This window comes from Bombus impatiens, unplaced genomic scaffold (genome assembly GCF_000188095.3).
Source record: "Bombus impatiens unplaced genomic scaffold, BIMP_2.2 scf_0129, whole genome shotgun sequence".
NCBI classification, from domain to species: domain Eukaryota; kingdom Metazoa; phylum Arthropoda; class Insecta; order Hymenoptera; family Apidae; genus Bombus; species Bombus impatiens.
Window position 1 is genome coordinate 1,029,252 of NT_176548.1, and position 22,311 is coordinate 1,051,562.

The 22,311-nt window shown below is 48.2% G+C and overlaps 1 protein-coding gene across 13 annotated transcripts in view; it reads right to left on the reverse strand.

The window, feature by feature from the left end:
- The window catches only part of LOC100749513 (protein turtle), a 161,772-nt gene that overhangs the window by 48,545 nt on the left and 90,916 nt on the right, over positions 1-22,311 (reverse strand). For 12 of the 13 annotated variants that reach the window (XR_002945983.2, XR_002945984.2, XR_002945982.2 and 9 more), the window contains exon 3: positions 17,678-17,721. The gene's annotated coding sequence lies outside the window, so the exon portion shown is untranslated. Of the gene's footprint in view, positions 1-13,671; positions 15,280-17,677; positions 17,722-22,311 lie in introns of those variants that run through there. The other variant, XM_012381282.3, reaches the window with a different exon arrangement.

A 22,311-nucleotide genomic window follows, 5' to 3' on the forward strand; every position in this document is an offset into this window, starting at 1 on the left:
TTACACCCGAAGATCAGTCAGTCTCAATCAAGCATCTCGTCAAGCAGTCAACAATTCGAATACAGTGAGTCGACAAATCCATCAGTATACGCGATAATCCGTCTAGAGACTCAGGTCGCACTCATTCGTAGTCATCTCATAGCAAATATTCATTTTGTGTTACACCGAAGTTGTTGGTTTGTGAAAATATATAATAACCTGTTAGCAGCAGCGTTATCTTTCATTTAACTACCCTTATTATCCCAAAAGAAATAAGGGATCGAACGATTCGCGGCGTCGATTAGCAAATCGTAACGGGAATTTACGACTCCCGTTGGCGCGCTTCTTCGAGATCGTGTCTCCCCGCGAACGTGCGAAAACACAGATTTCCGCGATATCTTTCATGCCTGGACGTCTTTAACCTTCCCTTGTATAACAAAGACTTTGCCACGATGGATAGAACATCTTTCCTTTCTCCGAATTAAGTTTCTAGCGATCTACGCGATGCGCGAATCGTACGATTCACTGCCTTCGCGTCGAGTATTTTTGCGTGACACTCGACTACGCCCGATCTACCTATTCGTCGTCTAATTGGCTCTTGTTGCTGATTCCTACGCAACACGACGTAATTTTTCGATTTTGACCACGTTCGGTGAGGTAATTACGATGAATTACCGATGGAACCGACAGCCGACCATATCCCAAAGAGAAGACGACATGCGGCTATGGAAGGATTATTTCACCAGCAAATTTCTCGACGATCTTTTTTCCGTTTATTAGTGACAACGGCGGCAATCAAGTGCGCGCTATTTATTGCGAACAATTGCCGACGTTCGAGTTTCCCTTGACGGCGGGATCGCTTTACGAGCTTTCCAATCAATTACGGAGGAAAGTAAGTTTATTACTTGTCCGCTTCGCCGAAATTGCCGAAAGTTCGTGGTCAATTTCACCTCTGTGATCCGACAGTCTCTAGCCCTCCGAGCTCGTACCGCGATAAACTTTATCCACTGGCCGTCTGATACACGAGAAAATTAATTAGCGTGTCGGTACAAGCGTCGAGCCCGATGCAAATCTCGAGTTGCTACAGAGAGGAGTCCACCGCAATTTCGGAGCAACCGAAGCAAGACAATTCGAATTAGGCATCACGGACGATGAATGTATCTTCTATTCCGTTCGCATTCTTGTTATTATTAACGCGAGGATTCGAGAGCGAGGTAAACCGTTCCGTCAGTTACGCGGCAAAGGGAGAAACTAATATGCAAATATTTTCAACGCACCGAAACATCGAATCGAAGTAAAAAAAAGGTCAAATCGGTAAGCGTTCACGGGTAATTTGACAATGCGGCAACAAACGCGGTTACCCGATTCGATTGCAACTGGCAGCTACAGCTGATCCGATCAATTGTGAAAATTCGGCTGTGCTTTTTGTATTCTCGTATCACGTAACTAGTGGCGATTGCTATTCAAAATAGAAATTGCAGGGCCACCGGTGTATAAAGTTGTCTCCGTCATATCGATCCAATTACGGTCGCTCGTTCGCGTTCGCTTGGCTTCCACATAAAATTTCCGCCGCGTCGAAATTCCCCGGCGATACGACTCACGCCCTTTCCCCTTCTTAATCTGCCCGTCTCGATTCTATCGCGTACTCTACCAAACGAACCCTATCGCTGTTTAGCTTCGCCTTCCAAAAATTGAAATATTCGCGGAGACTTTATCGATCGTAACTTTCGACTAGGCGCACTCATCTCGTGCCAACCATTTTACTTCGGCCGAAATAATTTTTCATAAGAAGATCGAGTAAACGCATTTAGCAGCTTTCGAACGTGTAGATTCGAGCAGAGTAGACTGATCATTCGCAGTCGACGCTGTTTGAAAGGTGTAGCAACGATGAAAGATGGTTGCACGGTTCCTCGACGCTGTCGCGTTACTTTCAAAATATCACATCCGCGTGTCACTTAACCGTGTCATTTGGCATCCGGTCTTGCCCGTGCAGCTTCCTGCGCGCATTGTCAGCGCGGATCTCGTCGCAAATGCATGTTCGCGTCAACGCTGACCCCGAAGCCCTTTCAGCGACGTACACAAGAGCACCGCGCGTCTATTCGTCACGAAATCCGTTCGCGTGTCCTTGCGGCACGATGATGAACACGTTAATTATTACCGTCAAGGTTCCCTCGCCAAACTGCAGTGGCGGCCGATGGCAATAGAATTCCAGGCTAAAAGGGAACGAACCCGAGGTCAGTCGATGACGTTTCACCAACAAAATTGAAACAGGCCTGTGAAAAGGATCGTCGAATGGCCCTCGCGAACGCTTCGCAATCGCAATGTTTGCTCTTTCTCGTCGAGAAGCCTCTGCCCGTGCTCTGTTCCCTGGCGACCGCCCGCCAATCTTTTTTTCCCTCAATCACCAGCTTTCAAAACGAAATAGAAGTTGCGAGCGCTCGTCAAAAGGGCTGAACTAATCGAAAATGATCGCGGACAAGTATGGAATACTTCGCGGATAGGAATATCACGATATTGCATATGGCTTTCTTCGCTAAATCGGGAAGAACTCGGTTAGAACGAGCCAACGAAGAAGAAACTTGGAATTCGTAATCACTCTGTACCAAACGAGCATCGAACAATGAAAATAATGTCCAAGGGCTTAATTATGCAATGTCAATTAAACCTGCTATTTCGTCCAATTGATCCAATTATATCGTTGGTCATACCGGATGAAATTCTCGTAACAATGCATTAAAACGAGCCCTTCTCCGGCGAACATTTTTAGCTCCTCGTGGCTTTTATCGGCTGAATCCTCGACGGAATATCGTAGCCGTCAGATTTCAAGGAAAGTTAAGAGTCCACGATGATCTTCTTTATAGGCAGAATTATCCGGAAGCGATAAAATGGACTTCCGTCGTCTCGAATACGTCTTTTAACCGTCTCGAAAAAAAAGCGGAATCTGTGAAATGAAATCGATTAAAACAGTCAATGGACAAACCAGGACAGCTACGAGGTTGCACGGTTTCACGAGTTCGCTTGGCGATACCTCGGCCGTTCATTAATCGTTTTCGCCGGAACTACCTCGACGTCGTCATTCAGGCTGGTTCTCTCTTGCCATCCCTCGTTCCACGGTTCGTTTTACAGGCCAACTTCCGTGTAGCCTACCGGAGAATCATAGGTCGTATCTTCGACGCGGTTACAACCCGTCAAAGTTACCGGCCACGAGATTTTCACCCTTGTAAGTTTGCGAGGGACGTTGCGGGGAACGAGTGCTTGCAGCGAGTATGCAACTCTTACCAGGATTCCCCGTGTCGGCGAGCACCCAGCCTAACCCGGCGACTCGGCGGTGATTACATCCGGGATAAGAACCGAGATGTACGGACGAGAAAAGATAAAGGGATAGAGGAGCGTGGATGTGACTTCGTCGAGGGAAATGAAGAAAAGGGGTGAAGTGCCGAAGGGATGAAGACCACGCGAGGGAGAATGAGAAAAGAGAGAGAAAAAGGGAGGAGGCACGAGAGACGAGCGTAAAAGAGGATTCGATCATGAACAATATGTGATACGATAGAAATGGGTTTTAAAGTGGAGAGTGTTTAAGTTGCGCCCTTCTCAGGGGAAATCTCGGAATATCGACTGCGCTGCAATGTTAAACATGCTAGACCCTCGGAGACACCTTCGTGCGACGCGAAGGACCAATTGCCGATCAAAGGTTTCAGCGATTTTCCTCTCGTTTCGCCCATGCTTTGAGTGGTAGTTGAAAGAGAACGAGAAAAATGGTGTTTCGATTGGAAAAGAGGAAAAAATATATCCACTTTACGCAAACCAAAGTCCAAACTGTCTTTGAAGAGACTCGACAGAACTCGAGAAGTCGAACGAAATTAGGAATTCATGTAGGTACTCCGAACGGATGTTGATAAATTTGTTCTCGTTTGTTTCTACAGGACAAAGGATCGATTCGGCGAGAACCGGTAATTTGTCGGAAACTACTCGAGGATTAATCCACGTTGACAGTTTGACTTACCGAATCAACAAAACAGTGAATTCTATGCAAATTCTACTCTCTTAGTCGAAAGAGACATCGACGGTAGCGGCGAGTGAAATCGGTATTAATTCCATCGTAGTCGATGGACGAGTTTATTTAGTCCTCGCCTTCGTAGTCTGCGGCGGAATTTCCGAGGAATCCGTCAGGGCGTTCGTTCAACGACGAAACGAATAAACTCTTCCTCGAAGCGCTATTGTCACCGCGAGCTGACCTACATACATCCACATTCTTTCACGTTCGTTCCGTCCAGAATCTTCGCGTATCGTTTACTTTCGAAACGAGCAAAAACTATGGAAAACTACGACGTTATAATAATCGCCTCGATTCATAAACTCAAAGTTATCGTTGCATTGCAATCACTGTAATGACGTTAAATGTATAACGTCAAATACGTATTCTCCGATTATCACTCGTACGCGGCCTAAAGCCTAAGATTTCACGTCCCGACACGCTAGAGGACAATTTCTCTTTACTTATGTCGATCGTTCGTCGAATCAAAGAAGGAGAGTGGCAGATTTAGCGGTCCTTTGAAATTATGTGCGCTGATTTGTGACGAAATTAGCACGATACACGCGATCACGTCGCTTGGGGCTTGTTGGCTCTACGATTCCTAACCGATAGCATCGCGAAACGAGGTACTTCAGACGAATAAACCTACCACCGGCCAAACCGGCATCCTATCGGAAAAACGACTCGTTTCGAGCTCGCGTGATTTCTTGCCGCACCAGACGACTCCGCGACAGTGCGCGTCGTGAAATTTCAACTAGCAAAACCAGAGGGAAGATCCGACGAATAATTCTTGGATGCTTTCGACCCCAGTGGATCGTGCAGAAGATCGTGACCGATTCTCGCCGTTCGCACAATTACATGATAAACGGGAAAATATTATTCGGACTAGCAACAATTCGTAGTGGTGCAAATTCGCAATGAAAATTTACTTTTCCAACAACGAAGTTGCGGTACATAATGGAAAGCAGCACAGCAGACCGTCTACGTTTCCGTAATGGCGATTTATGTGAACAAAAAGAAAGCGGGCAGTGACGATTTTAGCGTGGCCCGACGAGAACAGGAATAAAATCGCGAGAACGCGAGTACTAACGTTTTTTCTTCTAACACCGAGCGGAACGACGAGTTTAATTACAGTGGAGCGAAGTGTTTGCGCGACGTACAGTCGTTATTCTCAGCACAGCTCGCAACTGGTCGCGATACATTTATGGAAAGGTTCCGACGATATTTGCGGTACACCATAGCGGCGTAAAGCTCAAAGCATTTAGCGTGCTAGCGGCGATTCGTAACACTGCGCAACAACCGCGAGCCCCGCAAAACGCGTCGCCAGCACCAGCTGCGACAGCATCGTCACCTAGTCGACCGCAAAACTGCCAGCGGAATACCAAAATGCGACTGGCGAGTACGCTCACCAGGCATCCGTGAAATGATACCCGGCACGAGCTCGAACACGCCGAAATAACTGAAACTTTTGCGGCGGTGCCGGCGTGGCGATGGATTCCAAGGATTCTACCGCGTTTAGGGTTCGGCTACCTTCTTCGAGCGCCGATACGAAAGCTCGCGCGCGCCTCGTATACCGCCCTTCCGCGATTTCCTGCCCGGTATTCCCTGCGATTCCTTCCTCGGCCTGCAGTTCCTCTGGTTCGTTCAATTCGTCGGTTCCCGGCCGATCGGAACGACGCGTCGAATGTTTGCCGGCTAAGCGAGAGAGAAAATCCTCTCCACAGAGATATCCTTGCGAGCTTCGCGGTTTTGGCTCCGAGTTTCCTGTATATTCGATTCTCGATGTAATAACGTTAAAGCTCTCGGTATATGCACTCACTCGACATACGAAAGGAGTTCGTCCGCCTCTTCTACCGTTATGAAAGATCGTAAAGCTTTCCATACCGTGAAACGGGAGAAACAAACAAGAAGCACGGCGCATTTCCTCCCGCTCTTTTAATTCCTTCTCCCGGGGGCGGAGCAACAGCCGGCCGTTCACCCGGGAAAGAAAAATTTCAATTACCCGCACCCCCGAGTTTCTTACTTCTAGTTTCCGTGTGCCGGATGGTACCTATAGGTTTCGTCGTAAAACGGTCGCAGCCCGGCCAGCCGTCCGCCGAGAATGTAGAACAAATCCAAAGTTGTCTCATCAACTTTTCACTGGCCGCATACCGTTCCTGGAAGCTCGTTCAGTTATTCATTCGTGCGCTGGCAAAACGACTTGGCCACCAGGTCGTAAGGTCGGCGATCGATGCGTCCAACATGCGCTTTGTTTTCCGCATGCTACGAGCAACCGGAACGCGTTTCTTTTGTCGATATCCAACTCGATTATCGAAATTCGCCGATCGTTTAGATGGTCCATGCGAAATTACGGTGCCGCAATGCGAATCACGTTGGCGAGCATTTATGGAAGTTGTCGGGGCTGGTGACGTAATCCAAAAAGAGTTAATTATCCTCCGCTATTAACACGCTCTAACAATACGCTTAAATCGTGGGGCAAATAAAGTACAGTACACGGGCTGCTCGTAATTTCGCGCTTAATTAACGTTCTTCCCTCTGGCACGTATCTACACCGACCTCCTTCTTGTCGATCCATCTTTCCCGAGGTGCGAACCTCGGGCCAATGATTTCGAGGTTAACGCGGCAACGGGGATGCGTTAAGCGAGTCGCAATTTGGACGGACCATTCGAAAGCGTCGAATGAGCGAGACGAAGAAAAGAGGAAACAGGGGTTCAGAGGTGGAGGAGCTGGCTGATCTTTCTTCTTTTCTTTTGGACGCGTTAAGCAGTGAAGAAGGGCAGTGGGGCCACGAAGAAAAAAGCGAGACATTCGGCTCGTTCGGGGACATTCGACCGGGGAAATACCTGGAAGGAAGAAGACGTCGCACGAAGTCGAATCTTTATCGACTCGGTCAGCTACCCGCAGCTGCAATTGAATCAAATGTACCATAGGGAAGTGCACTTAACCGTCCCTCTTGTCTCTTTTCTTCTCATCTCTCTTTCGACCGTGCTGCCACCGGCAGTCACTGACGCCGAACCGGCTTCTCGGAGGCGGCGCGCCAATAAGCTCATTCCCGGACCAACAGCGCCGAAAGGGAAATTGCTGTCACGAGAATTTACTCTGTCCACCGTATTTTTCCCCGAGAGAAACCAATATCGCCACGGTTCGACTTCCACTGGGTCAGCCGATCATTCCCTCTGCCATACCATCGGGCTTTCAAATCGAACGCATTTTCGGTTCGTGATCCGAGAGTACTTTGATTTACTGGATCTATGAAATTTTCCTCGTTCGCGATGTTCCCTATGGGTCGTACTTCGTACATCAAACGTCAAAGGTTTGCAAAGTTTGAGTCCCAAGCAGCGTGATCGCGGTGTTTAAATTTTGTATCGAAAAGTCTCAGTACATCTGAACGCTACGGACGACTGACGGTATTTTGTATTTCATTGTTATTTTATCAATAATTTTTATTGAACAAAAATTGAAATATTTATAAACTAATAGTACGCATATATAACAATATAAACGTATTTCATAAAATAACGAATATGACGGGCGCTATTGCGCCGTTTGTTTCTCTTTGCAATCGATTAGGACAAGCGCTATCGCGCTGTTCGGGATTTCTCGACCCTATTTTTTCAAAGACCCCTGAGACTCAAACGGTTAACAATAACATCGCGTGATTCTATTAACTCCTATAGAAATGGTCGAATTGAAATTTCGTGCAAGGTACGGAGGAACTTGATGGTTTCTTCGCCGGTCCAGTGCGAAACAACGTAAGCACTACGAAGATATCTGACGCGTAGGTTCGCCACGATTCCTCGTGAAATATTGCCCCGTCTCGGCGGTATGCGGATTATCAAGTAGAAAAGTTCTCGCGAACATCGTAAATTCCGGTAGCACCGTAGGGCGTATTTTATCAGACGTTTGCCGGGGCATTGCACTGACTCGAATCCGATTTACCTAACCAAGTTTTAACATCACGTCAACGAATAAATAACGGATGATAAGACAGTTCTCCCACATTATGATATCTAGACGTTGAGCGCGTTCGCTACATCCGCTCTCAACCTCGTGGATTTGGGGACCGCTGACGTATCGAAAGTCTCCTTTAGCGATAACTCACGACGACGCGACGCTGCGCGTACAAACTCAAACACAGGCACACGCCCGCATACACGTAGCCCTGTAACAAGCGTAAGCCACGGAAACAAGGATGGTCGTGCTTAAGCGGCGTCTACGAGCTGCCTAAAGCACGTGGTGCAAACTTAACCGAACACGAAGTTTCAAACAAGTCCGCTTGCACAATACGGAAGCTGGTCGTTCTAACCAGACGAAGACACGGCTAGGCGTCGCAAAGAAAGAGGAAGGAAACTGCTGATGATGGCGGCGATGCCATCGAGAAAGCCTGCTCCACCGTTATCGGGTTAAAGAAAGGCGCGATACAAGGTAACGTAATCGTCGGAGGCTAAGAAGCTACGAGCGGTGAAGAAGAGTCGACGACAAGGGTGTGTCTCAGCTACGATGGATATGCGGACGCGTTTAAATTCCGCTTAAAAGTCCATTAAGACCGAATTAGGCGGCCTGCGTCTACTACCTCTGAGATCATCTCGTGATCCAGCCTGTACGAAATCGCCGCCGTAACTTTTGTATAATGCTACCAAGGGAGATTTGTCGCTCGCGTCGCGTACAGCTATGTGAGGTAGAGAACATCGAGGTCAGTTTAGCCGTGACAAAAAAAAAAAAAAATTCAGCGCAGAATATACCGGGGCCCGGGAAAAAATCAATACAAACTATATTCATTTGGGTATTAAAATGTTTGTGGAACCGGACAAAAGAAAAATTGACTGGACAAGGTTGACGTCGGCGGTGATAAACAGCTACTGCACTGGCATTCGAGTGCTCGCGTCCATTGCATTATACTGTCATTGTGCTTAGTTCATTTACGAGGATAAATCAATCGCGAGGATGTTTCTGCTTGGAAATCAACGCGATCTATGTTCGTGTTTGAATGTTTGGTTTTCGCATCGAAATGTTCGCTGGAAGGTGCTATCGAGGAAACATCACAGCACGAAGTCCCCTTAATTTTCAAAGCGCAGATGATACAAAGAGGCTGGATAGTTGGATCGATGCATCCTTTGAAAAGTTGGTTGGAGGAATCCGTCGCGAGAACGCGACTGCAGACCGCTCGAGTTTAATTGCGTTTCACACAGAAACACGGTTAACTGGATGACCGGGTTTAATTACATCGTTCGCGGCTCCAAAGTGTAAATGCAATAGATGCCGGCACGCGCGCGGTTACAACGCGCAATTGAAGGTTTTATGAAAATCGATTTTCCATAAAGCGACGCGTTCACGTGCTACGTTAATCCGGATAAATTTGCGCACCATGGGCCAATAACGTTGCACGCGTACAACGCGTTCCAAAGGCTCATCTCGAGTTCTTTGGTTCAACCGTTTTGTTGTTCATTCTTGAGTGGTTTTCGCATGTTCGACAGGGTTTATGAGCGAAGAGTTACAAACAACCGCGGCGGTTAACAAAAATGGAACAATCAACGAGATGGTATCGTGGAAAACGTGGAGAACACAGGGTTTTCGATTTCTTTGTTCGATTCATAATTACAGCGGATGTTCCTTTAACTGAGACCCAATAGCATAAATTAAATCTTACTCGGCGCGAACGTAATCTAGTTACCACCCGTGTACTTTTCTTTTTTTTTTTTGTTATAATTAAAACAATAAACTAACGTATAACTTGTACCGTTTCGAGAATACGCGATGCGTAACGTCATCAATTCGTCCACGCCTGTTGTCCGCCACTTGCCGTTCTCGACATATCCATACCGACATCAGCCCCGATGTTCGTCTCTGCGGAGAATCCACATTCGTCGATAACGTTCGATTATCAACGTTTCGTTAGAATAACAACTTGTTTTAAGAGGGTCGAATTTTATCTCGTACGCCTTTATTTTACTGTTAGCTTGATCGAATAAGCCACGGGAATACCGGATTTCCGAATATATCTGTGTTTCCACTCCTTCCATTTGGATGTTTCCGTTCGATCGATCTATTCGAATCCAGGTAGCTGCACGTTGGCGTGCACGTAGCTGGATGGAGGCCGAGGTGGCACGTTACCTGCTCGTGGCCCGAAAAAAGACCTTCAACTTTCGACCTACGGAACCAAGAGGAAAAGGCATCGCGTGCTCGAGGAATCAGCACGATCTCGGGCCAGAATTTCGATCGGGTCTTGCGTCGCCACTCGAAGGACAGATATTGTCTCGGCCCTTGTCAGTGTGTCAGATTGGGTAGAAAAAATCGCGAAGGAACCGCTGAATAAATTAACCGTTACGTGACGAGCGGATCGTGTCCGAGACCGGTATTTAATTTTTAAGCAATCTCCTCAAAGATGAGGTCATGGACGTTTTATAGATTTCGTTTGACTGGAAAAAGGAGTTTTCTTCCTTCTACTCGAAACAAAGAAATCAAACGACCGTTCGTGTTCGTACTACGAGTGCGAGATCAAGGAATTAATAATAGGAGCAGCAGAAACTGTCTAGCAACGGTGGAACGACGAAATCGGAAAAATACGAAAGCAGGGAGTACGGCGTGGTGGATTTGCATGATTGGTCAATCAATACCCTTCTGCTGTTGATAGCCGTGCTACTAGATAAAAACCATTCGACAACAATGACGATGCATTTATTCAAGAGTAACGATTAAATTTCATTCCCGCGGTCTTGAGTTGAGCGCAAACGTTCGTCGATACGACGAATCGATTCCTGAAGGAAGCTGGACGAAAACACGATGGTACTCGCTCCACTTTCCCGTTTAGCCGTTCGATCAACTCGCGTAATAAGTTTCACCGGTTGTATAGGCAGGGGTGGACGCAGGATTCGAAACGAAACACAATTCCGCAGCGACAGCAGTTTTTAGTCGATTCGAGGCGCCAGGGAATTCCGGCCAGGCGTATCGGGTCAAGAGAGATTAAACGAGAATTTGGTCGGCAGAAACGCGCGAGACACACGGCCCTCTGTTGTAAGCGCTACACCGCGAACGACGATGCCGTTTCCCGTTCGAAAAACCCCATCCCCTCAACTCCGTTAACGTTGCAATTGCAGCGGCCGTGTACAGCACACGAGTACCCCCTTGAAAAACGACCATGCCAGTGTCGTTCCCGGGAAATAGTTTGCGTTTTATACGACCGAGCGAAAAAGTTACGCTGTCGCGCACCGTTTTTCCGTTAAGGCGGCGTTTTTCTCCGAATGTCGACGTGCAATTTCGCTCCACGGGAAAATAGCCGGCTACGAGAAGGGTAACGATTTCGATTCGCGGTCAAAATTAACCGAAGCCTGCTGGCTGATATTCGAACCGCGCGGTGCCATCGCAGCGAATAGTTGCGTCGACTCCAGCAGTTTCAGCAATTTCATTCGCTTCACCTGGCTAGCTCGCTAACAAAATGCAATTTAATTCTCCTTGATTGTATCGCCAGTCATACCAAGAATCCTCGTATGCGTGCCTGTGCCAATTTACTATCGGCGTGGCGTGTCAGCGAGAAAAATTGAACTGCACGTTTAAGTCGCGCTTTATCGTACCGTCACGTTGCGTCGTTATTGTACTTAACCAAACCGTGCTTCGACGCTGAGTTTATATCTAGTATACCGAATTATTGTTTCGAGTAACGCGCGCAACGAATTGCGGGGAATGTTCGGTACGTTGAATTAACCAGGAAAATTTAGTTACTCGAAATATTAGCGAGCAAACGGTTAGAGTGGCTACTACATAAAACCGGGCAGCAAGCCTGATTGCGTTGAATTCATCTCTCCTATATAATGAAATCCGAAAGGTTAATTACGTTGATATAAGTTACAAAACGAGGAAATAATTAATTCGTCGGGTTACCGATAACCCGAAAATAATTCTCGCGACTACGCTTATAAATTTAACCATATTAAAAGGAGATATTAAATCAAAACACGTTAAAAGGAGATGCTAATTCGAAAACGAATAGCCGTGGCTGAGTACTACTCACGCAGACCGACCCTATTAGCAAATGCAATTCGACCGATTGCCGGTACCACGCGTACTCTATTAAAACGGGAACCAACCTCGCATTAATCCCGCCGATGTTTCTCTATTTTTCACCGTTCACGAGGATCGTGGCAACGATACGGTGATCGATCGACACCTTGCGGCTATGGAAATGACGATTCGACGCGGTGAATCGATTCGGGCACAGGTGCATAAGCGACGTAGAGACGTTTCGACGTGTAACGCGACACAAGGCTCGATAATTCTCCAACCAAGAGCCGTAGGCCATGTGTAACAACCTCATAAGTTAGTGGCGGGAGGAAAAATCGCCGGTACGCACAAATTACCGCAAATTGATAGTTAGCGAGGTTGTAAGTTATATTCGATCAGCTCGAAGAGAGAGGTTTGCCAGTGGTTGGCTGCATCCAACGGACCGTAAACGTGCTCTTCGTGCATTTCCTGGCTCGGATACATCAAAGGAGTAATGAAATCAAGCATGCCGCCAGGTATTCTAGAAGATCGATTTCTGACTCGATCGATCGAATTTCGTTCCGACGTTCCGAGATACATTCGTGATTCACAGAGAATATTATCTTCTTTCATCGCGTTCTGCCCTTTTTCCACGGTCCGACAAAACTTTTAATTGCGAATTTATTAACGACTATCGATGGCTGATGGAAAAAGCGACCTCCATCGCAACGTGCGTTTCGTCAATTACGAAAAACTCTTCCTCGGTATTACTTTGCGACAACTTTTTCGTTCGAAAAAAACAACTCGACTTTTTCAATCGAAAATAGATACTGCGATATTTTACGCCGTAAAAGACGAAGCAATCGATAATCGATGTGCCGATCAATCGCAGGCAAGCGTTTAGCGGTAAACAGGCTGACAATGTTCGTGCAATCAAGGAATAAAGAAGATTGGTCGGAATCAAACATGAGTCGGAGTCGCACAATTTCTCAAACGCTAGATCGTCGTAGTCGTGAGTCTGAGCGCGATATCTGAAGGACGATTAATTCTGCTGAAAGCGAGATCGGTGCGGTACCGTTTTCGTGGAGATGGCAGCTGGAGGGGGTCATGTTGCTCGGAAAACCGCGAGATCCACTAGCGGTTCGATGTAATCGCGTTTAAAATAATTGCGCGCCTAGAATTCGATCGATCGGGGCGGGCAGGGGGTGGATCCAGGTGTGAGGCGTAGTTCCAAGTTCGTGGCACGAAAACGCCAGCCCGCGGCATATCCTTGCACTGCCCTTAACCCGCCCTTCGCGCCGCGGCCTCAGCAAACCTAACCTGCGCAGCCGCGTTGCAACTTGCATCCAGCATGGAGCGAGGCCATGTGCGCTATTAAATCCATCGACAAGAAGAAACGATGGGTCGACGGCGGACGTTGTGGCAGCGAAAACGACGCGGCGATACACCACAGCAGGAAATAGGGTTGACGGCGAAACGGACCAACAACCTTGAAACAACCATTCACATCGATGCCGGGAGAATTAACGTTTTCGATCCGAGAGCTTTCTCTCGATCACGCGGTTAGCTTTTATGCACCCATCGGATCCTCGCGACAAAATCCCAATGCTAAGAGACAAAAGGAAAAAAGAAAAAAGATACGAGGGAAGGAGGAAAAGAATCGTGTAGCAAACGTGAAAGCTTACCACGAACCCGATAAGTCTGTATCCTGAGTTTCTTCTCTCGCCGGGGTGTGGTTCCTTGGCGTACGGGTGGGGCCAGGATCACCCCACGGGATTAAGGATTTTGGACTTGGCTGGATTCAGGAAGCTCGTGCCTGTCTCTGTACGCGTCTCTTCGAGTATACGTCGGGGGTTGGCGTATGTGTGTGTCGGAGGGACACAACCGCGCGCGTGGTTGTTTCTAGGTGTACGCTGCTATAGAGGTTAACGGCTAAGGCGGGGACGCGTGTGGGAGAGCGCGTTCCTTTCTGGCATCGACGTGGCTGTGTAAACGCACATTCGCGTCAGAGAAGTTGCGATGGATCAGAGGGAAAGAGGACGGAGAAAACGCGTGCAGATTTTTGACCGTACGTGCGTGTCGTGCAAGCGAGTACGCGTGTCCCTAGAACGAGACCTCGTAGGTAGTGCACGGTACTTGCGCACGTGTGTTTCTACGGGGTGATCGTTGTGTATGTGCGTAGAAGGACGATTTTCTAGGTGGTCGTGCGTCGATTCGCAAACCAGTCGGAGAACGGTGTCCGGGGATCATAAGGCGAAACGGGTTTTAAGGTTCTTTTGGATGAAACGGAACAGGGCGAGGGGGTCGGTCTAGACGAACTCCTGCCTTCGCTAGGACATTGTTACTCCCGGTAGATTGTTTCGTCACTGAGAGATTCGACCGATGGTAACGCGATCCATTCGCGGCAGCCACCTCCGCCTATTTTCCACGTTCTTGACGGCCTGGTCAGGACCCGTCAAGGTCCTCACCAGAATGTATCCTTTGCCTCTTCCGCTCCTTCTTTCCACTGTTCGTTTTGTCTGTCCTTCTTTTACGGTCCGTTCTTAGTCACGTGATGCATCGCGCCGCGACATCGTACGTGCTACCACCCAATGAACTGATCGTGTCACGAATTCGCGTGCACCATCGATTCACCTCACGGTTCACGAACTTTGGTCGATCTTCGACGACATTCGCTCCTTTCGTCAGTCGCGAAACTCGACCGCACCGTGTTCGCGCCGGCTTAGCGACGAATAGGACACCGCCAGACCCCCGACCTTCGATTCAGAGATTCGAGGTCGATACGAGGCGTCCTCACGATAGACACAGACTAAAAAATTGTTTCCCTCTCGCTTCGACACCGACACTGATAACTCGACGCTAACGTCGTACTTGACTTGCACACCGTTCGCAGCACAGTTCGCGAACCGTTGGCCGAGTTAGCGCACTCTGTTTCCTCGCCTCGTGTTGTTCTTCCAAGAATCTCTTGGTTTCGTCTGACGGAAAAAAGATCGCGGCGTTGCTGTTCCTTCCGATAAGGCCGCGAAGTCACGACTGCGACACAACGTTCGTGCAACGAATCGGTCGCGGCGGATAATCGCGCGCGCCTCCGAACATCAAGGCGATGCGTTTCAAAAGCAGCCGACAGTTCTGGAGCGGGTAAATCGTTCGACACTCGCGGAGCACGTTCGCGCGCGCCACGATTCCGATAAAATTTAGTAGAAAAATCGCGAAGAGCGCGTCACACACCGCGAGGGAGTAGTTGAAGGTACCGCTTGGCTGGCGGTGGTGCGCGGCGCCATGACAGTGTTCGCTCCTCTACTACCGCCCCCACCAAACAACCCCCACTGTCGGCGCACTCTCTCAACCCCTCTTCTCCCAGCGAACCCCTTCGAAACCCCTCGGCACCCCGCCGACCCGACTTTTGCCTCCTCCGCAGCTACGGATCCGTTCCATTCGCCCCGCTGTGCCTCGTCTTTCACCCTCTCCGACACCCCCTGACGTCCCTTGCCGCGATTCGCAATGCCTCGGCCCCACCAACGCAATATTGATCGGGCGGAAGGGCGGCATCCAAGCTCGTAACGACTTTCAGAGGTGCCCTGGCCACGTCCCTCGTGTCATCCGCCTCTCTTTTTTTCTGTCCATCTTCTCTTCTTCTCACCCTCGTTCATCCTTGATTTCTTTCTTCACTCAGCATCGTAAGAGATTTCTCGCGTCTGCCTCTCGCAAAACAAATTGTTTCGGAAGGATGTTTATCCGTTTTTCGTCGACTAACAGCCGATCTGTCACTTCAGTAATAGATTTCTTTCCACGGATCGCACGTGGGGCGTCGCGTGTACTCCATACGACCAGACGGTCGACCGCTGCTTCACCAAAATCTACTCCATCGGTTCGCGGCGAGCATCCGCGTTCGTTTGTCCGCGAGTCGCTCGATTATTTTTCTTGGTCAAACACATAGCAGCGGTTTGCGCTGCTGCTCCCATTATAATTTAATTGAATCCCTTCCCACGTTTGCGACGCCCGAACTGTCGATGCTTCGAACAATCAAATATTTAAGCGAGTTCTTCGTTTGCGTTCAGTGTTCAGGACGCGGATTCATCGAGTTAGGGCGAAATTTAAAGCCAAGTGACGCGTGAAATTTAATAAAGTACACGCAAGTTCCTGCACGGCAGTGAACGATGATGCGTATTTCGCGGCGAGAATCACGCGTCAATTTCATCGTTTGTTCGGTGGCGACCAACGGTTTTGCGCAAACTGTCGCAGCTATCTTAGAATTAACATGCATTTATGCACGTATGCACGCTGGCACGATGTAGACATTAACAATTCAAGCATATGACTTTTCGCCGGATCAAAGAGACTGCTGAAATTTCACGATTCACCGTACTGGAAACGACCGCCGTCTGTCTCTTCGATCACCTTCCAAGTGCCTAGTCACCTCTCGCGGAAACTTTTTCGCATCCCGACATTCGCTGCTACCGAGCGCGCGATCATCGACGTCCTCCGCTGGAATTGTCTCGAACCAGCTTGAAGAATGGAAAAGTTTTCGGGACGTCGGGAATATTTTGCGCCTTGTTGCTTTTCGCTATCTGCCTGACTTTTGATTGTTTCTCACCGATGCCCGAGAATAGCGCGAGAAGCGCGAATCACAGTTGGCGATTATTCCAAGGCTCTGCATCTTCCCCGATACTTAAACTTTGAATAAAAATATACTGAATCCGAGCGTGCTGCCAACAACTTGACGGAGGATAATTTTAATTCGGTGTGAATGCGACACGACGAAACGAGACGAGAAGAGACGAGACGAGACGAGCCGAGCCAAGGCCGATAAAAATACGGAAGAGCGTGAGTCGCGTTATAGATAATAAGGAGATAGAACGCAGGCTTGGTTCGTAAAGCTTTCGACACCTGATCTCCCTTTCTAGGTAGACACAATGCGAACCACTCGCATGGAGCCGTTCAACCCTCTAGATCCGCGTAAGCTAACCTTTTGTCTGGATCGCGATGAAACGAGTGCTTCGCAGCCCCCTAAATAACGTTGAACGTGCGTGGCTTGCATTCGTATTCAGTGTTCGGGAGGCGTTTCTTTGTAACACGAATACGTATTGCTGATTTATCTCGAGCGAAAGATAACGGGATGTACATTACCGCGCGTGGCTGGAGAAAGCGGAGACTCGTAATAAAAGAGCCGAGAAACAAAGAGAACCGAGTACGAATAAGCGCGTGACGAATGTTAATTCCGGATGCAAGATTTTTCGTTTCGATCTATTATCCAATTGGACGGGCCACGATTCAGCATCTGTCGAACGCACGGATCCTTCGCAATCCCTAAATAACGAGCGAATGCATTGTTTCGAGTGGTATCTGACGGTGCGCAGAGAAGTCCCGTAAAGAAAAAAAACGTTGTGTTCATGCATATGCAAGCAACTTAAATTTATGCGACCCTTCGTCCCGTATCTTTATTCAGCTTCTGACTGTATCCCTCTTTTCCGTTGCGGGGAAAGAAAGGCGGAAAACATAAACGAACCGCGACGTAACGAGTGCAAAATACGAGACCTCGATAAAAGAACGGCCAGGGTACGAACGTCCGAGCCGAAAATCCTGGCCGAGTTTACGGAAATATTATTCCGCTTTCGTCGAGCTACTCGCAAACTAGCTTCGCGTGTGATTTTGCAGCTCAATGGCGGTGTACTGTTATTAGGAGAAACTTACCCCGCGAGTGCGCTCGCCCTGGATCCACAGAGACGCCTTGGGATCTGAAACAAAAAGAAACAGCGGTTAGTTTCGGGGATACGATAGCCGAACTGCTGGCAGAACTTTTGCAATTTACAGCCTGGAAAATTCCCGTAAGAGCGATCGCGTGACCAAAAGGAGGCAGTACGAGGTCGTCGGAAACAACCAGGCGACCAAGGGGAGGTGGACACGGGGATGTTACACGCCCTTCGACGTCAACGAGAAAACAGAGTTGAAAACCTGGCGACATGTAAAAGGGAAAACCGAAACTGTGGCGCCAAAGTATCTCGATTCTCCGGAGACTTCGGAAATTCTATTGTAACCGGGTTTAATCGGCGAATGACGTGGAGCGCCTGCACAACCATATTCTGCTACGATCGCAAGGAGATGATAAGAGTCAGCCAGCAGACCATCGACCAATCTCTAATCGACGTCGCGAGATAAATACGAGAAGATTTGCAATTTCGCGCAGCGATTTCGATTTCGATTGTGATCCTGGAAACCTTTCCCAGTCCTGCAAACAAACAAACGTTTGTTCGGCCTAGGAATCGAACTTCGTTCTACACGCGATTCCCTAGATCTGACTTTCAAACGTCAGAATTCTTACGTAACGCGTCACGAATTAAAAAATGTACGTACGTCCCTCGATATCTTCTCCATGGCGAGTCTCGTAAAAAATGAAATAAAGTACTGGGAAAACGATTATTTTTAGAAAATTGTGCCCCAAAAAGAAGCGAGTTCTTTTTAATTGCGTCGAAATGGTTGTTCGCGGAGGTTACTCGCGCTGTTACTCGCGTTGCCATAAATTATCCGCTCGAATTCGTCCACTGCGTTTCCTAGGAAATTGGATTGGCTGACATTAATGCGATGTTCGCGGCTCAGCCACCCGGTAGTTCCGTCGCAGAGATGCGTTTCCGGCAAGGACTACCAGCCATAAATTGCTAAATACCCGCACTTAAAACGAACCAACCAGCGGACGCGTAGCTAACTGGATATGCGTCGATGCTTTTCTCCGGAATTTGCGCAGAATATCACGAACCGTGACTATTGGCCGCTTGCTAAAAATTTAAGTACTAGGTATGTCGCGATCGCGAACCATAGGATAAAATAGATCGTATAAATAAAGATCTATTTACGTCAAAAGACGCAGGTTATATATCTGTACATATATATATATATATATATTCGCGTGGATCGATAGATTTGCACAGTTTAATATACATAGATGTCGTGTCGGTATTTTCTGCTGATGCGAGTAAGACGAAGCGAGAAGACGATAGGAGAGCGGAGAGAAAAAGAGAGTCCTCGACCTCTTAGAAACGAACGCGGCAAACCGCGGCGCTCTATCGTGCACTCCGAGTAAATACGACTCCGCCGATATCCGCCAATAAAATACGACGCTGTTATAAATCTACATAAAGTTGAAATGATTGAGAACCGGACGGTAACGCGATACAGATCGACCGCTGTATTAAACTTTGGACACGATACTTTCTCCAATCGGCATTGCTCGAACATTAACCGCGTATCCTTCGTAATTTAACGGAAACAAAATCTTCCGCCTCTTTCCCGATGAGACGCAAAATCGAGTTCGGTTAAAGGTAAACAGATTTCTCGCGATTTTCGGCATCGAGATCTACGAATCTGATTTTCGGCTTCTGATCTACGAGAACACGTTGACAGTAATACTCGTTTACTTCACGTCGATTACTCGCCCTTACCCTATTCGTCGCCGTAGAAGAAGGCGCGAAATAAAGAGAACGGAAGGGGTCTTGTTCGACTATTAACTCCCTCCCTCTTTTCGTATCTTTTACGGAAGGACACGGCACGTCGAAATTGGCCCTAAAGTTGTTCAGTTGGAAACACGAGTAGCGCAAAGGGTATACTCGAGAGCTGGGAGCATAAGATCAGTTCGCGGCACAATCCGGAAAACTGTGACTCGAAATCTAATCGTCCGCTCATTCCCCCCGCGAGAAGTGTCTCCGAGGAGCAACGATTCCAGTGAGTGCACTCGTTCTCGAGAAGCGTGAAACGACTGCAAACGTGACGCCGGAAGATCTAGTCCGGTCGTGCTTCAATTTAATTGTTCTCGCCTCACTCGAGGAAGCTAGTACAATTCCCGGTTGTTCTAGTTTTCTTTTTCTTTTGTGAACCTGCGGAATATCACACTTGAGATAAACGCGTGGAATTTATTTGTTAGAGGCAACTATCAATGAACGCCGTGAAGTCCGAAAACCCGCGAAAGAACCTTGAACGACTCGAAGGACGCGCGCTCCATGGCGGATCGTCTGGACTGCAAAGCGGTGACAAACAAGTTCGATCGCAATGTTTCTAAAGAGCATCCGCTTGACCGCTTCTAGGTTCCACAAGATCAATAGTAAAAGTCGCAAGGCAAACCGAGGTTCAGGATCGAAGGAAAGCGTGTCCGGATCGTGGGGGTTCTTTACCTTGGTCTAAAGATAGAACAGTGGATGGTTGATGGTCGGTAGGAAGCAGTTGACTCTAATTTTACTCGGAGTCTGTAAGTGAACGCGAACGAGAGGTCAGCGAGACATCGGTAACCCGATAGGCTGGCTGATCGGACAGCAGCTCTAATTTTAGATAAATCCATCCGTCAGCCGATATTAGTTGGCTCATACGTGTGCCAGTAAACGCACGTCGTGTATGTCGAATACACGTCGCTCACCTAATAATGCACGCGAAAGTGCACGCGTATGTGCAGCTGACCCCAACCGACCGACAACACAGCGGTTCTCTCGCGCGTACATCTACCACGCCTGTGTGTGTTGGCCCGTGTACGAGCATCGAGTTGCACGCCAGTAAATCGATGTCTCTCTGGACGGTACCAGACCGGTACCGACCGTCCAAGGCTAGCTACCATATCCAAAGGCGTACGTACAGTCTATGGATTTCGGGCAACGACTTCGACACCGACTTGTTTTCCCTCGAGTCGCTATCCAATTTTCTAATGGTGATCTATCGTTCCTTAGACTTTTACTCCTTTGTTCGTGACAACAATCGTTCCCGATCGGTCTACGAGCCGGCTAAATAATCGGCAGATAGACACACTTTAGATTCGAATCGAAGAGGTTGAAAGTTTGAGGAAAAACTTTCCAAAGATATCGGCCAAGCATCCGATGGAAAAACAAACGAACAACTCGACTCTGCTCGATCGCAAATAGAAATATGCAAATCTTGAGGTAACCTTGTTCACTTTCCTCCGCGCGTTCGAGGGTAACCTACGAATGCTGGGGGAATCAGTCGACTGGAAAGGGGGAAACTGCTTGCCAAAATATTGTCTCGGTTCTTGCCCGTAGGAAGAATACCGAGGAGATTATCCACGACGAAATGTATACGCGAACCGCGACAAGAACGCTCCGTACAAAGCTTTCAGATCGCAGAGGAGCGAATCCAAGACTTCGCGATCGAAGAACCAGCTAAATCTAAATTCAATCCAAGCGCGCCGCGCCACGCCGTACTGTATTTCCCATGATTTTGTCTACTCGATTCGTCGTTTGCCGTGCACTGTTTTTACGGCGACGACGTTCGACCTTCTTTCCTTCGAATTTCGTGAATCCTCGCGGTCAACCACTGGTCTAAAAACGAATCGAAGGTTAGAAATGTTAGTGCGCTATCGTAGGTGGGTGGATCGACGCGCACATAACGTGGGTGGATCAAGAGCAAGTGAATCGAAGGTCGAACGCTGGAAAAATTATTCCAGAGCGGAAGGAAGCTCGATAACGAAGACGAAGTACAGCGAGCCGCGTGAGAGGGAAAAGGAGGTCGCGGCTGCTGGCTTGAATGAACGTTTCATTTCGATGCTTGACATGGCCGGAAATGGGAAATGGAGCTCGAGGCCAACGAGACTAGTGAAATGCAAATGAATGGCTGCTTCCACTGGCAACACCCTCGTACCTTGCCGTTCGTAGGGCTGAAACCGAGGCGATCTTGTGGCAAACGCGCGTCTCGCTGCTCGATCCATGTGCTACTGAGAAAAGTACGACTATCACGCAGCCTCGACGCGCAGCTCGGTGAAATAACCATGAAACTGCGCCACGGGATTGCTACGCGACCCGACACGTCGCACAAGTCCGCATGCCACCGAATAATATGCGCAAATTAATAAATATCTATACCAGCTAATTTCGTGCAGTGGCCTCCGAGATATAGCGCAATCGTAAAATCCGTACGACGTTGCAGCTTTTACATCGATGGGAGCCGGATACGATAAGAATCTGTACATTTAGGCGAGGTCGCATGAAGCACGCCCTATTCTTGGTTTGGCCTTTATCAAAGGGAGTAGAGGGTCACGGCAACCGAGAATTTCACGACGCGTGATATGTGTGCAAGTATTTGCACGACGCTTAAACGATCTATCAGAGCTGCAGTTGATACTACGTCGATCATTTTTAACGACAGCCGCACGTTCAGCGCGTGACGATCTATGAGACGAAGCGAGAAACGATTTGGTGGGTCGAAGTTTTCATGACTGCCGATCGAATTTCGTCGGCTTGATGTCCGGCAAAGGACTCTCCGAATTCCGTAAGACCGGAAATTTAATTTCAAAGTCCACCACAAAGAACCACCGGTCAACGAAGTTAACGAATTCGACG